This window comes from Sciurus carolinensis, chromosome 2 (genome assembly GCF_902686445.1).
Source record: "Sciurus carolinensis chromosome 2, mSciCar1.2, whole genome shotgun sequence".
Taxonomy (NCBI): Eukaryota; Metazoa; Chordata; class Mammalia; order Rodentia; family Sciuridae; genus Sciurus; species Sciurus carolinensis.
Genome location: NC_062214.1, coordinates 58,778,489 through 58,794,350, shown reverse-complemented (window position 1 = coordinate 58,794,350; position 15,862 = coordinate 58,778,489). Strand labels below are relative to the sequence as shown.

Sequence of the window (15,862 nt, the reverse complement as noted above, 5' to 3'; positions counted from 1 at the left end):
CCTTGTGGTCCAAAAGAGGCCATCTGAAACAACACTGCCTGTTCTGACATGAGCCAGCCCAGTGGTAAAGATCTGGGAGAGGGCCACACTGGTGCCCACTTGGTCCAGGAGGACAGGCTGAGGGGGCTGAGGGGTGAGTGACAGGGTAGCACAAACCTTGGAACAGAGAGGCTAGGTTCCAACTCCAGTGCTGAAAACGGACAAGCGAGTAAACCCTGCCTCCCCCTGCTTCAGAAAAGGCTTGAGGTCAGTGGTGACAAGTTGAATGTGGGAGCTTGATGCAGATCCCCTCTGACCCTCACTTGGCTGTTTTATTGTCACTTCTTGTAGAAAGCCTTCCCCTACAGCCAAAGCAAACCTCCTATCTGTCCCTTAGCTGGAGCTGGTTTGCACAGACTACCCAGCCCCGAGGCTGCCTGAACTGCCCCAGCTGGCTTCAGGCCAGAAAGCTGAGCCTCCGCCCCCGAGAAATGGGCTGAGATCCCCTACTCCTGCCTGCACCTTCACTGCAAGAAGTAAAGAGTGGGCAGGACCGTGCCAGGAACCTTGGAGGTCGCCACTTATCTGCCAGCTGGGCCAGGTCTGAAGCAGGAAGTCTCGCCCCTGCTGGAGCCTCCAGGGGGACCTGAGTGGCACCTCAGCCCCCCACCTAAAAGCAGTGGAGCACGCACCCGTCCCCTCCACCTTGAAGTTAAAGACAGGTCAGGCAGCTCTGACCGACCACCTGGAACCAGGGGACCCAGAACACCCTCTCACCCTCGTCCGCTGCCAAGAGAGACGAGACAGCTTGGAAGAGACAGAGACTCAAGTTCACACCCTGTGTGCCAAGGTGACATGCTTAATCTTTCTGAGCTAGTCTCCTCGGTATGAGGATAATGGCACAAACCCCAGGAGTCAGGGGAAGAGAAAAAGCAGGAAGGGACAGAAAAGTTGAAGGCCTACTTCACCTTAGGAAATGTATGTACAAGATGACCTGCCAGGTGGGAGTACTTGGTCCCCCACCGTCTCAGACCCACGTGGTCTAAGAGCTTGCCAGTGTTCTGCCTGTGGGGATGAGTTCATGGAGGCCTGGGGACTTGTTAGAGTGAGACACTGGCTGAGGCACCCTTAGGAGCCTGCCACCAGCGGCCCCAACACCCTGCGGAGGTGCTTGATCTCCCTACTTGTGGGTAAGGGAGATGGGATTTTCCCCTTAGACCAGCGCTTTCTAAAGGGCAGACACTGGATCTCCTGCCTTAATATTATCCAGGCATCTTGATGAAGTGCCTGTCCTGGGCCCCGCCCCAGAGCTCCTTGTCAGAACCTGAGGGGTGAAGCCAGGGAATCCGCCTGTGTCTGAGGACTACTGAAGCTCAAGAGCAGTGGTGTGATCCTAATACTCCCACAGGCAGAAACAGGAGAGGGGAGGGCAGGAGAAAGGAAGCAGCAGTGTCACGAGCTCCAGTCCACCTTGGAGGAGGGAGGTCCTGGAGAGAGAGGTCCCTTCCATGGGATCCTGGTCCTGTTTGTGCAACAATTCAGCAGGAACATTTGGGCTGTTCATGAGCAGCGGCAGGAAGGACAGGGCTTGGGGGCTTTGGGCCAGGGATTAGTTTTGATTTCTTCATCTGGAGTGTAGGAATGGGCAGCCTCACAGGGTTGTCATGATGAAGTGACAGGACGGAGCACAGGATAAATACTGTGTAGATAGTTTACCACTGTTGTGAGGCCTTGTCTCTGAAGGACTGTGTGACCTGGAATGTTTCAGACGTGCAAAATGGGGTGGCTGGACTGGAGTGGTGGTCCTCGGCCTTGGCTGGCTGCACACTGGAGTCATGGGGGGGTTTCAGAGGTCACACTTGAGGCAGGCCACACTGGAGCCTCTGGGGTGGAGCCCAAGTGCCCGGACTTTTTAGTGCCCTTAGGTGATTCCAATATGCACCCAAGGTTGAGAAGCTCAGGCTGTGCAACACCCAGGCTGAACCTCAGAGATCGACTTCTATGCTGCAGGTGAGGCATAGGTGAGGCAGGGGCTGTATGTCACCATCTGGCCCCTGATCCAGTACAGCCAGTTCTCTGTCTGAGGGATGCCTGAGCTTTGCATACCCAGGGCTCCAAGCCTGAAGAGCAGCATATCTCCTCTTGTGGCTTGCCAGAGCTGCCAAGCAGCAGGGTAAACATGAGAGGGAGTGAGACAGAAGCAGTGCCCATGGGAAGGGAATAGACCAGGCAGGGCCTGGGCTCAAGGGAACAATCCAGAGGCCTCCAGAGGCAATGTTGGGGTGCTGGGCAGGGATGATAAGGCCCCACCTGCTCTGTTGGGCTGGGCCAACCTTGGAGACCTGAACTCTGTATGCAAGTCTCAGATGGTGGGGCCACATTGTAGATTCTCCCAGGATTCCAGGCCATCTCCTGCCCTTTCCCAGCCACCCTCTCTCCTGATGTGGTATTAGCCACCTCTGCAAGAGTATAGTAACATTTAAGAGGTAGTGTTTCATATCACAGTAATTCATGTTCCCTGAACAATATATAGTGGAAAATACTGCTCTTTTTATTTATTTATTTATTTTTGGGTGGGGGTGGTGGTACTAGGGATTAAACCAGGGGCACTTTACCACTGAGCTATATCCCCGGCAATTTTTATTTTTTATTTTGAGAGTCTCACAATATTGCCCAGGCTGGCTTTGAACTTGCAGTCCTCCTGCCTCAGCTTCCAGAGTTGTTGGGATTATAATATGTGCCACCATGTTGGGCTAACAGTCATTTAAAAAAACATTTCTAAACACCTATAATCCCATCATCTGGAATAAACTAGCAATATTTCATGAAGACGTTAGCAAAATTATAGTTATATTCTACACAGAGACATATTCTACTTAGGACATTTCACATTTGTTTAGTACCAGGGATTGAACCCAGGGGTGCTAAACCACTCCTCTGGGCTTCTTGGCAACCAAGGCTAAAAGAGAAATATGTATTTCTAATGGAGTTTCCTTTGACTTCCCAGAGAAATTAGACTGTTTTTTTTAAATATTTTTTTTTAGTTGTAGATGGATATAATACCTTTATTTTATTTACCCATTTTTATGTGGTGCTGAGGATGGAACCCAGTGCCTCACACATGCTAGTAGCCAAGTGCTGTACCACTGAGCCACATCCCCAGCCCCCTGCTTTCTTGTCTCTGGATTGTTTGTTTGATTTCCTAACACACACCACCTATCAAATGGAACCTTACATGGGGTAAAGGAAGTGAGCATTGTTAATGGAAATCTAGTAAACTTTTTATTTACTCTATTCAGTTTAGTCCTCACAACAGCAATATTAGTGTGTGTGTATGTGTGTGTGTGTGTGTGTGTGTGTGTGTATAAACAAATAAGGAATAGAAGCTGGAGGAGAAAAGGGACTTCCTAAGGCAGGTCATCTGCATACAAGGAGAGCTGGTGTCTGGACCACCCTGCCTCAATGTGGGCCCACCAGCTGTTCCCACAAACTGAGGAAAATGTCCTAAGGCTTAGCTGGAAGCTCTGTGAGGTCTTGCCTTGACCCCCAGCAGAGCTCAGACCCCTTGTGGGGGGTGGGGTTGACAGGGACTCGCTGCCTAGCAAGAAGTCTGTGTGAATGAGAAAAAAGAAGCCAGGCTTGGTGAGTGGAGGGGGAGCTGGGATCCCTGGCACCCCACTTTGGGCACAACCCACGCAGCCCTGGGCTTTCTGGTATGGCTTTTAAAATCTCATTACTCATTACTATCTGTGAGAAGTGGAAAGCTGGGGTGTGGAAGAGACTGGCCCCTGGTGCCCTCTGGTCTAACTAGGAACTGGCTCCTAGTTTGGGGCCTGGAACTGTGAGCCTCACAGAGCCCTAGTGTCCTTGCTACAAAAGGACAGAGGTGGGGCTCCCCATCTGACAGAGCAGCAACATCCAGAATGTATGAAGGACTCCAAAAAGTTAACAAAAGAACAAATAATTCAACTAATTAATGGTCTAAAGGTCTGAACAGACAGTTTTCAAAAGAAGAAATACATTTGTTAAGCATTTACTCAACGTTTTTAGCCATCGGTAACATGCAAATCAGAACTACGCTCATCATGTTAAGTGAAATAAGCCAGACACAGAGAGAGAGGTATTGCATGTGTTCTCTCATATGTGAAAACTGAAGGAAAAGGAAAAGGAAAAAAAAAAAAAAAAAAAAAAAACCCTGAAATTAAAAAGAGGACTAATGGGGAAGGAGAATGGAACCACGGGGAGGGGAGAAGGGAGAGGACAGAAGTATTAGGAGGGAAGGTTCCAACCAGGCATGATGCACACATGTATGGAAACAGCAGAAAGCTGTTTATTAACAGCGTTAATAACTATAGTCTTTAAAATGTCAGAACCAGGGTTCATGGCACTGGCATACAAAGCACCTAGCTCTCAGAGCTGGTGTTTGTCCTCAGTGCCATGGCCCAGAGGACACTTTGCCATCCTGATCCCTCCCTGGCCCCAGACCTGGTAAGAGACCCCCAAGAGGCAGTTGGGCACAGAGATGCCTGAGCATATGAAAGCTGTCACCTCCTGGGAGACTGGCCCTCTGGGCCCTGGGGAGAGGACAGCCAACAGTCTGGGGCCCAGGCTGGTGCAACACAGATCAGATAATTGATCATGTAGCCCATGTCTGGAAGCTTCTGGGGTATTAGAGCAACACTCCTTTCCCTTGGCTGCAGAAAGGACAAGGAAGTTGCCCAGCTCTACTTAATTCAACCCAATCAGTGAGTTTTTGAGCATCTAAAAAAGCCACTGCCTAATGCAGATGCAGACCCTGAGGGCCCGAGCTCCAGGCATCCAGCCGGCCCAGACCAGGGCCAGAGCAAGATGCCCCACATTCAGGGACCAGACCCTGAAACCGAGCTTAAGCTGCTGTCCTGCTTGGCTCACCTTCCCTCTGAAGGCAACTCCTGGGCTCAGATGGCCAGTGTTTCAGTCAAACCACCGTGGGCGAGAGGAGGCCCTAAACTAGAGGGGCAGAGGCGCCTGGGACACGCTGCTCCCCACTGGCTCCACCACCAAGGTCTACGTCTCAGGACATCCTGATTTCCCTGCCAGAGCCTTAGGCTGAGACTATTTAGGAGAGGGACACAGCTCACACCGTCCTCCCTATACCTGATCTATTCCAAACCCAATGTGGTTTTTAAGGAAAGAAATACACATTTTCTTATAAGCCCGTCAACAACCCTATCAGGTAGGGCACTGGCCTTCTTTACAGAAACAGCCCAGAAAGAGAATTTTACCCAGGGCCAGGCAGCTAGAGACAGATGCCACCAGATCTGAATCCAGATCTGCTTGGCTCCCAGGGCAGCTCGCCTGCTCAAGACCTTGCCCTTTGACCTCATAGCCTGTCTTTTCCATCAGACCACAGTGCACTCGAACCTCAAAACCCATGCTGGCGTAGAACATAGTCAAAGCATTGACACAAGGAGGGGAAAAAAGCAACTCGTACAAAGTTCATGGTCATGTGATAAGCCACCAACATACAAACTGACATAAGGGAATCAGCCCTGGGTTATGTACAGGGGACAGGCTGCATGGGTTGTGACATAGTGAAAGGTCAATGTGCTTAGCCAAATAACCACACAACAAAAACAGCTCACGACTATTAAGCACTTCCTGAGCCCCAGGCAATATTTGCAGGACCTTTCAGATGTGCCCTTAACTTATTCAATTCTCATAAAAGCCATGGAAATGGTCACAACTAATGTCCCAGATCTGGCAACAGAGATGCAAGGAACTTAAGTATCTGGTTGAAGGACACAGCTAATTTGGGATGCTCTGCCACATGTGTGTGATTGCTACATGGTACCACCCACACGGGATGGTGTGGAGTACCCCAAAAAAAGCCCAGCAGAGATGTCTGTATTGATGAGTGGTGTTCCAAAATGTGTGCACACTGACATCAGACAGAAGTGCACCTAGAAGGAGTGGAGTGCAGTGTGAACTCAGATCCCTGCCTCTGCCACCTCACTTCATAAATATATATATATATATATATATATATATATATATGTTTTGTTTTTTTTTTTTTTAAACAACGTTGGCCAGTAAGTTCTAGTTTGAGCAAGCACCTGGTAGCCAGGTGAGTGAATAAAAAATAAGCTAAGAATGCTGGGTGTGGTGGCACATGCCTATAATTCTGGGACTCAGAGGACTGAGATAGGAGGATCACCCAGGCAACTTAGTGAGAGCCTGTCTCAGAAGGGCTGAGGGTATAGCTCAGTGGTGAAGCACCCTGGGTTCAACTCCCAGTATCAAAAAAAAAATGTACACAAACACAAATAAAAAACCCAAATATATAGGGATGGCTGACCCTAGCATAGTTACTGAATCTCAGTTTCCAAGTGAAGGAAGTGCGCCCTGCATCTAGGGGTCCCCACTGGCACAGGATATTCAGGACTCCTACCAGGCTCACCAAGCATTTCTGCTGGCCCAGGGCTGTTCTGAAGTGAAACCCAGGAGCAGCTCTCTACAACCAGCAAAGGCCTGCAGGTGGAACTCCACTGGGCCTGAGGGAGCCCCCAGCGCCCTAACATGGGAGACAGCTTGCTAAAGTGGTTCTCCAGGGCTGGCTCCAGGACACGCACAGTAAAGCCAGACTGGTGCTGCTGGAGTGTGCAACAGGGCAGGAGGAGGGGAGACCCCAACCTATTCTTATTTACCAGGCCTGAGTCACGTTCTCAGCACGGATCTCCCTTGAAGGCTGCATGCACTTGCTCTTCCCTGGATCCGGACCCCAGAAAAAGACATGTTGCGGTACCTGGCTTGAGTCCTGATGGGGCATTGCACCAGCCTGCAGCCACTGGCTTCCTCTCCACTGAGCTGAGACCCACGGGTACCCTGTGGGGATAGACAGAGTGTTCTGAGCACCCTGTGTCCTCCTGATATCTAAAGACAGGGTTTCCTAACCTCTGCAGGGCTCTTGCCCTCTCTGGCCAGCTGGCAAATGTGGTGCACTCCTCAGGAGAATGCTCTTATTTTATTGGTGCAGGGGATCGAATTCAGAGCCTCCTGTGTGCTAAGTACATACTCTACCGCTGAGCTACACCCCACAAAAAACGCAGTAGAGGCACCTGTTGTGACCTATCTGCTAGGGCTGCCATAACAAAGCACCACAACCGAGTGGGTTCAACAACAGAAATGCATTCTCACCCACCTGGAGGCTAGAAGTCGGAGTTCAAGGTGTGGACAGGGCCAAGTTCTCTCTTTGGCACTGGGGAGAATTCATTCACGCCTCCTGGCCGCTGGTAGCTCCACAGCTCCTGGCACCATAACCTGAATTTTAACATAACTCACATCCTGGAAAACTTACCCTGAACCACCCCAGGCTCCCTGGGCAGGGCCTGAATTGCCGAATGTGCTGAGTCACATGAGGCGGTCAAGTGGTGCTGAGACCACCCTCCTCCAAGGGCACACCCAGTTCCTGCCAATGGGGTAGGACTGGGGACCATCTTGATAGAGAGTGAAAGTCCCTTACTACACAAAATACCCACTCGGGGATGACCCAGATGCACCGAAGTTTCTTTCCAAACTGAGCTTGTTTAAAGACAATCGTGTCTCTAAAGGTTTTCTTTGCCCATTAGGATTTACAGCTGTGGGTATTGAGCAAGGGTTGGTTATCATGCCACTGAATTGAGGAGTCCGGGTTCCCCTCTCAGCTCCTCGGTGGAGGAAAAGTTCCTTTAACTGTAGGGAAACCCTGCCCTGTTCACGTAGTGTCTCCAGCAAGCCTGCAGGACGCTAAAATCTCTGAAACGCCCAGTTCTATTGCCACAAGCCAGGAAAGCTCCATCAGCCTCCTAAGGACTCCAGAGAAACCTGCCCCACACTGGTGGATGGGGAGGGTTCCTTCCTTTCCAAAGCTCCATCCCAGATTCAGTCTGGTCCCTGAGAGGTCATGTTCTAAGCCTGCTGGTCAGTGACTGAGGGTAAGTCCCCCTTCCCTGCTTGAGGTAGCGCATGGATTGGTCCACTACAGCAGCATTTCCCTGGGATCAGGGCTCTCCAGGTGCTGGTCGTGTATTTAGTGCTTTACAGAACCTGACCTCAGCTCCTTCTATTAACCCTGCATCATCGACTCTAATTAGAGAAGCAAATGGTATAACCAAGGGTGAGGTCATCAGACCTGAGACCAGGCCAGTAGAGCCCTTATACTCAGTAGGTGACAATGTGGCACTTAACTACTATTACCAGTATGAGCCCTTGGGCAAATTACTGTGACCTCTGAGCAAAAAGGTCAAGAGGGTGACTGTGAAGGGTAAGAGAAGTAATTATGCAAAGTACTGGTCAGTGGGCAACACACAGTGGGAGGTGGACCAAAACTCATGAGCAGAGCCAGGCTCTCGGGATGGACAGTTCCAAATGTTTGGCCTCGGCAGCTCCCTGAGGAGGAGAGGCAGGCCAGGGTGAACAGGTTCCTTCCAATTCCAGACCAGCTTATAGAGGAGGCGGCGGCTACCCGTCCATCAACAACCATCTTCCCTCATCTAGTGACAGAGTCCTGGAGTTTTAGCTGGGCACTTCCCAGCCTCCCCAGAGGCCACACAGAGATGGGGCTACGTTTGTTCCAGGCCTTGGAAGGGTACACAAGTTTTGTTGCAAATTCTGGGTCATGCCCATAGAGGCTCGTCTGTCAATGCCTCTGCTCCCCTTCCTACCCACTGGAGTGCTGATGGGATGGCCGGCGGTGGGGGAACCATGTGGTAACAGGAAACAGGGCATTGACTGCAAGCAGGGCATTCCTGTGTTCAGTGTGAAGCGCGCAGAGGCGGCGACAGGAGTGCTGAGGTCTGGAAGCTGCTTGTCGTCACACCCACCTTCGTGGTGCTTGTTGCTTTCACACCTATGCGCCAGTCAGGGGCCCACATGACACAAACCTCCTGCCTGTTGACAGGGATGGGGTTACAATTCCAACTGAGGGGGGAGCAGATCAGGATTCTCCAAGATCAAAGGGTTCTGGGGCGACAACACTCCAGGAGGAGGGAGAATCCATTCCTCCTGTAGGTCCCCACACGCCCCTGATGCAGAGGCCAATGACAATGCCAACAGGCACACTCCAGGCCCTGGCGGCAGGCAGGAACTCAAGTCTGCCGAGACTGGTCCAGCACCCAAGGAAGGCCAAGAATTTTCTCAACTCTTTTTATTAAGTTAGAAAACTGATAAAAGCAACACAACTTTGGGGGAAAGCACCATGGCTGGGTCCTTTGTGCTGTGAGAAGTGTGCTTTATCTCAGCTTGGCAGCCCACAAGGTCAAGGGCCACTCCCTGCAGGCCTGCAGATCTTGCACCAGCTGCAGGGCCCAAGAGCCCCAAGTTCTTCAGCAGGGTAGCCTCCTGGGTGCAGCCTGAGAGCACAGGCTGGTCTCTGAGACGGGTGGGGTATGGAGTCTAAGGGACCACCGGAAGCAACCACCACTTCCAGCTCTCTCCTGGTGACTGACCACTGGAGCATGTCCACAGGCAAACCCAGCCCAAAGTCCCACTCCCCAAGAGACACCCACAGGGACAGCACCAGAGCTAGTGGGGACATTTGGGGCAATTAAATAACTGGTCTGGGTCCCGCATCTCTATCAGCAGCGTAGCCCACTTGAATCCCACTCCTGAGTCAGACAAGCAGCACATGCAAATGGCAGGTGGCCTGGGAAGCCACAGGTCAGTTAGGCAGCCCTGCCCAGCCTCCTGCCATGGCACCACAGCCCCTCTTTCCCCAGGCGGTGTGAGGACTGACTCTGAAGTCTGACACCAGGTGTCAGGGTGCTCACTGGAGGTCAGCTGCTGACCTCCGTGCAGTCTGGATGTTGGGAGTACAGTGACGAGGGGCTACCCGAGAATCAGGAGGTAACAGCAATAAGTAAGTGTCTGCAATTCTCCTGGGACCATCTATTACTTTTTGAGCTCACAGAGCAAATGAGTCAGGATGCAGTGTCACTGCTACAAGGCCAAGCCATTAGAGAGGATAATGGGCACTGGCTGGAGTCCTGTCACCATCCTCCATACCAAGACGAATCTGGCCCCAATGCACCTGTGCCTCTTAGGGTGGGCTGAGGAGGGGATGGTTCCTGGGGCCTAGAGTCCTGCTGAGTCACCCCAGCCTCCTGGGCAGGAGCATCTGTCCCACAGCTGGCACAGCACCCTAGGGCCTGGTCCCCAGTGGGCTGGCTGAGGTTTGAGGGCATCCTTGGGGCACTGCCCATAGGAAATCTCCCCTTTGGCCTTAGGGGCCTGAGTGCATTTGCTAATGAAGGCTTGCAGATGTCAATGAGGTCACCAGGTGGGGTTTCTGCCTTTATAAAATCCCAGCTGTTTTCTCCTCAGCGGTCTTCTATTCACTCTGGTGGACATGCCTTCCTGAGGCCTGGGATAACAACTGTGGGTGACATTACAGCACCCCACAGGGCAGTCCTAGAATCAAAGGCTGTGCCATCAGTGCTAAGTGACCAGAAGCTCTCCTGTGCTGCCACCCCAACCCTTCTCTGCCCCTGACCACCCAGCCCAAGTCCAGGACTTGCTGACAGATGACCTCAAGCCTCTGCAAGAGTGTCCTCCCCTAAGGCCCAGGGGAGTTCTGCTGGCACCCCTGCCCCTCTGGTCAATCTTCTTCCCATGCAAACCACTCGAAGCTGAAGAGGCCTCCAGGGGCCACGGAACACAGGAGGCAGCTTCGCTTCTCTTGTCTAGAGCTCAGAACAGCCTGAGGTTGCTGCTGCCTGGAGCTGGTGTAGTAGGCTTCTGGCCACTCAGAGAGCTCTGCACTGTGGCAGACAGGGTCAAGGCAACTCTGTGACAGTGAGGGCCACAGCCATGGGGCAGGAGAGACGGAGAGTCTGTGGAGGAGAGAGTGGGAGAGAATGAATGAATGAATGAATGAATCAGTGACCATGCTCTTCTGCCCTAAACTGGAACAAAATCAAGAGGCTGCATATCAGCGCTGGAACTCAGGTGCTGACAGCAGAAGCCCTAGAGTAAAAACACAGCTCACCAATCACCAGCTGCGCAGCCTCAACAACCCATTGTCCTCCCCACGCCGAGGTTTCCTCACCTGCAACATGGGACACAACCCATCTGCCCATCATTCATCACAACCACATTCCCTGTTCACCCTCGCCCTGGTAGGCACCCTGGTGGCCTGGGGGCACAGGAGGGCAGACACACACAGCCACTGTCCCCACCCATGTCCTTGTAGGGGAAACTGCAAACTTGTATAAATAATCATACGGAGAGAAGCACCACAAATAACAAATTTAAAACTGAGAGTAGAGCCATGACCTTCATTTTATTTTGGCAGAGGATGTGGGAAATGAGTAATATTTAACCTGAGACCAGGAGGATGGGCAGGAGTAAGCTAGAAGGAAACAGCAGCCTAGACAGAAGGAACAGCATGTGCAAAGACCCTGAGGTGAGAATTTGGTACATCTGAGAATATAAATAAAATTAGGCTAGTGAGGCAGAAACACAAGGGCAGACGGAGGAGGGTCTGTGAGAAGCGAGGAGGCAGGCATGTTGGCCATGCTGTTGAGAGTAATAAGCAGTAGACGGGCTGCGGACAATAGCCAGCATGCTCATGTGTGCTGCAGACAAACATTTACTGCACAGCCTCTTGACTCCTGGCTGTGGGGACAAGGTGGTGAACAGGAGAGACTATCCCTGTGGTCGGGAAGCTCACTCCAGTGCTCCGTTCTCATCAGCATGCACCTGCTTTGAGTGGCAGTGCTTCCCTTGGAAGAAAGGGTGATGATGCTTCCCAGAGAAGCAAGAGAACCCAAGGCCTGTGGGAGGCTTTGTGGGGAGCAGTCCCGAAGCAGGGAGAAAAGCTGATTTGCTGCTGTGGTTCTCAGCAACAGCTTGGCAAACCTAGCCCTGCCCTGAGGAGGGATGTGGCCGGAGATCTGAGTCCAGGGAGAGATTCCCCTGGCCAGGCTGCAGCTCCTGAGATGAGTGAATTCAGACAGACGCACCCTGCAGGACAGAGCACAGGGCAGGTGGAGGACCTGGAGGTGAGGGCAAAGCCCTCGGGGCAGCAAGGGAGGAACCCCACAGACCTGAGTTTATCAACACAGGGTCTCCCAAATTGAAGGGAGGAATTAGAATCCTTCACAAGGGTCTTTTGGTGCCCTTGTGTGTCCACGCACAGTTTCAGCACCCAAGAAGTTCTTACTCCAGTCAGTCCTGGATGTGCTGTGGGCTCTGAGGCAGCCCTAAACCAAGGAGGCACAGCTGAACCCCAAATGCCAGGCTGCCCAAGGGGGTCCTGGGGCACAGGCAGGCTGCCCGTGCACCCATTCACTCCAAGAGGCAGAGGCAGCACAGTCTCTGCACAACATCATGGATGCTGGAGTCTTAAGGGTCTTAGTGCTTTTGCTGCATTTAACCTGTACATCTGTGTTAGCTTTACAGTTGTGTAAGACTACAAACATGAGGAGCTTTTATCTAGTTGTATGTTTCTATGTATTTAAGCAACATAAAAAAAAAAAAAATTAAACCAGCACTGGGTATTCCTGCCCTGCAGGAATTACTTGCCATCTCCAGGTACCAGCAAGTTTCTAGAAGCCTGGGCTGAGCTGGGCAAGGTGGCTGCTTAGTGGACTAGTGAAGGTCCCACAAATTTCTCCAAGTTCCTCCCAAATCATGAGGCCCCCTCATGATGCTGTAGGTGGCAACACCAAATCTTTAGGGCCTGGCTGCTCAAAGTCCCCATGAGAGGGCTATCCCAGTCACTAGGCCCCACCCCAGCACACCACATGCTGGTATGCCGTCCCCTCAGGGCAAGACCCCACTGCCACCAGTGTCGGGGGAGGGTTATACACCTCTGGCTGCTGAGGGAGACATGGTACCCTAAAGACAGGGCATGTGGGGAGCCACATGACAGGCTCCCGTGTTCCGTCTCATATCACACAGCTGCTCTCAGGCTAGTCCCAAGGTCATCCCTGAATGGGCCTCCTAAGTTTTGGCAGCCTCTTCTCTGGGGCCTATTTCCTCATTGTGAAATGAAACAAATCTCCATTGTAGATAATGGCCCAGTCATCCCACTGCCTGTGGGCAGCAGGCACAGCAAACGCCTAAGCCGAGGGCTGCTGGCGTAGGGTCTGCCTGCTGGACTTGCGCTGCCCCATGGAGACCCAGGTGTCACTCTATTCCTAGGCTTTTCACAGGCACGAGTAACTGCAGGCTCCTGGGGGGACGGGCTCCCTAGTGACCGAGCTGAGACTGGAGCCCCTGAGCCCAGTGCCCCACTAAGGCCTGCAAGGAGGAGACAAGCTCTCTGGACACTAGCACATGTTCTAAAGCCTTGAGCCAGGGGGTGGGGGTGGGGAGGGATGCGGGGAGAAGGAGAAGAGGGAAAAGGAAAGGATGTTTGGGGGCAAGTCCACCCTTAGTGGGCAACCCAGGGAAGTGGGGCACACCTAGCTCCAGGGTCCCCCTGCCAACCATCATCTTACTGTGACACTGGAGTAAATATGCTGGAGTAAATAGGGTGGCCTTCCCAGAGAAGAAGCTGCCTTTGAGGAGAATCTGGAGACTCTGAGCAAAGCTGTCCAGGCAGAAGTGGCAAAGGAGCAGCTGCCTGCAGAGCCTGGAACAACCCAGGGTTCACCAGAGGGGACAGAAGTCAGGGGAGGGGAGGTCTAGACAGCGGGAAGTTGCAAGGAGGACTCCTCTTGGCTGTTAGGGTCCATGAAAAGGACACAGTTAGAGCGACAGCTGGAGCCTAAGAGCAACCTGGAGCTCCCAGCACAGGAGCTCAGGAAGCCTGCAGCCCCAGCCCATCTGGACTGGCTGGCTCTTGTGCAATTAGCCTCTCTGTGCCCACTTCCTCATCCCTAAGCCGGGCTGATGACAGCACCCTAGCATGCACCAGGGAAGACCAACTGGACAAAAGCCTCTGTAGCACTCTGGTGGGCATGCAGAAGGTACCCAAAGTACAGCAACTGCGACTGTGAGGATGAGCTAGGGACATGGAGACCCCTGTAGCCCAGTATCCTAAAGTCATCATCATCACCATCCTCCCCCTTAAAAAAGCAGCCTCTGACGCTGGCCCCTCATTTAATCTCTAGCCAAGTATTGTGAGCAACATGACGTTCATTCCCACTGTCCAGAGGAAAGCTGAGCCTCCAGAACGAAATAACCTGTCCGGGGCCAAGCAATCATAAGAGTCAGAGCCAACATGTGCTTCGCCCTTCCCAGGTCCCCAAAGCAGAGAAATTCCTGAAAACCACAAGGGTTGCCAGGTCCAGCTGAGCTGTTCCCACCCTACCAGGCAGGGACAGGTGACAGGAACATGATCCAGGGTGGACAGCCTGTCCCTGCCCCTACCTTTCCCACTTGAGGAAGAACTGGGCTAGGGTTCCAGAGATGGACAGACACACACATACCCTCCACCCCAGTCTAAGCAGGAGCCTCCACCCTGCAGGTGACCATCCACCTGTGAATATCCCAGGTTTTTAGAGTCAGAAGAGGTCATCAATCAGAGGAGCCAATATCCTCTTTGAAGCTTATTCCTCAAGAGTAAGAAATTTGGCAGGGTCAGATTTTTCTCCCAAAGAGGAAGACAGCAGATTAAAACAAAACAAACCAAATCAGAAAGGCCTTACACAGAACCAAGGGCAGTTCTTACTCAGGCTGGCTCTTAAGAGCTTGGCACCCTGTGCTTACTGAGGTCTGCCGGGCCTTTTAAGAGATTCAAAGGTTTGGCTGGGTCTCATTTAAGAGCTGAGACATCAGCTTTTGTTTAGAAGCAGTCCCAGCTAAGGACTGCTGTCACTGTGTCGAGTTGTCAAGCATTCGTTTCAGTGACTGCCTATCCACTGAGGAAATTAATATTTTGGCTCTGGCTACCTCCTGGCCCAGATTCTGTGACCTGGACTAAAGGGGTCTGTGCCCAAGCCTGCACAGGGGTCCTGCAGCACTGCAAGAGCAGGAGGCAGGTGGGGCCAGACCAGAGCTGGGTCGCTGGTGCCAGCCGGGGGAGGGCATCTTGGTCCCCATGCAGGAAGGCTCCTCCAGGCCATCCTCCTGCTGCTACACTACACCTCCAGCCCTCCCAGGCCCCAGGGACCCATCTTCCATTTTCCATCCTAGGTGTGAGGAGCACAGGACAGCTTTAAGGTGGGACATAGAACAGGGCTAGTGACATGCTAGCCTTTTCTGGGACCTGACTATGGAGAGCACGTCTAGCATACAGAATCCTTCTCTGGTGCCTAAGAACCCACTACCCTTGCCGGTCCCTCCTGGAGCACCCTGCCAGGCTGGCTTGGATGCCCTCTTCCAGTTTTGGTACTTGACACTTGATGTTGCCCCCAACCAGCTACAGGAAAAACCATGCCCCCCCCTCAGAAGAGGCAGGGTCAGGGCAGACCTTTCTCCCTCTGCTCCTTCCCCTCACCAGACTCTGCTCATCCTGGACCTGGCCTAAGTTCTTCCTGGTGTCTCCTCTCACTCCTTTCACCCTCCAAAGAGCCCGATGTGTCACTTGGCTCTCTCCATCTGTGGCACCTTTGCTTATTTTCATGTAACAATTTCACAAAACCGTGGGGCTAAGAACAGAGACCAACAGACTCATGGGCACCTGCTCCATGGCAAGCCCCACTCTGAGGCCTGGAGAAATGACCTCCCTTAATTCACATGCCCACTGCCTGCCTGCTTTAAGGCCGGCCTCTGTCCATCTCATGCACTAAAGGGAGAGAGACATTCCCTTACATTCCACCAAACATGCCCACCCTGGCCTCAACCCAGGGCCGCCTGTCCCTAAATCCCAGTCATCTGCTGCTCACCACCTAGCCTTCCCCGGAAGACACAGCAACCATTATCCAGAGTGAGGACAAGCAGGAGTGTGTCTTCCTGGCACTCCTGGGGGTTCAGAGCA

At 52.5% G+C, this 15,862-nt stretch overlaps 1 protein-coding gene across 1 annotated transcript in view; it reads right to left on the bottom strand.

Moving 5' to 3' along the window:
- Window positions 1-9,136: 9,136 nt before the first annotated feature.
- The window catches only part of Klhl25 (kelch like family member 25), a 31,171-nt gene continuing 24,445 nt past the window's right edge, over window positions 9,137-15,862 (bottom strand). The window contains exon 3 of the mRNA XM_047542291.1: window positions 9,137-10,826. The gene's annotated coding sequence lies outside the window, so the exon portion shown is untranslated. The remainder of the gene's footprint in view (window positions 10,827-15,862) is intronic.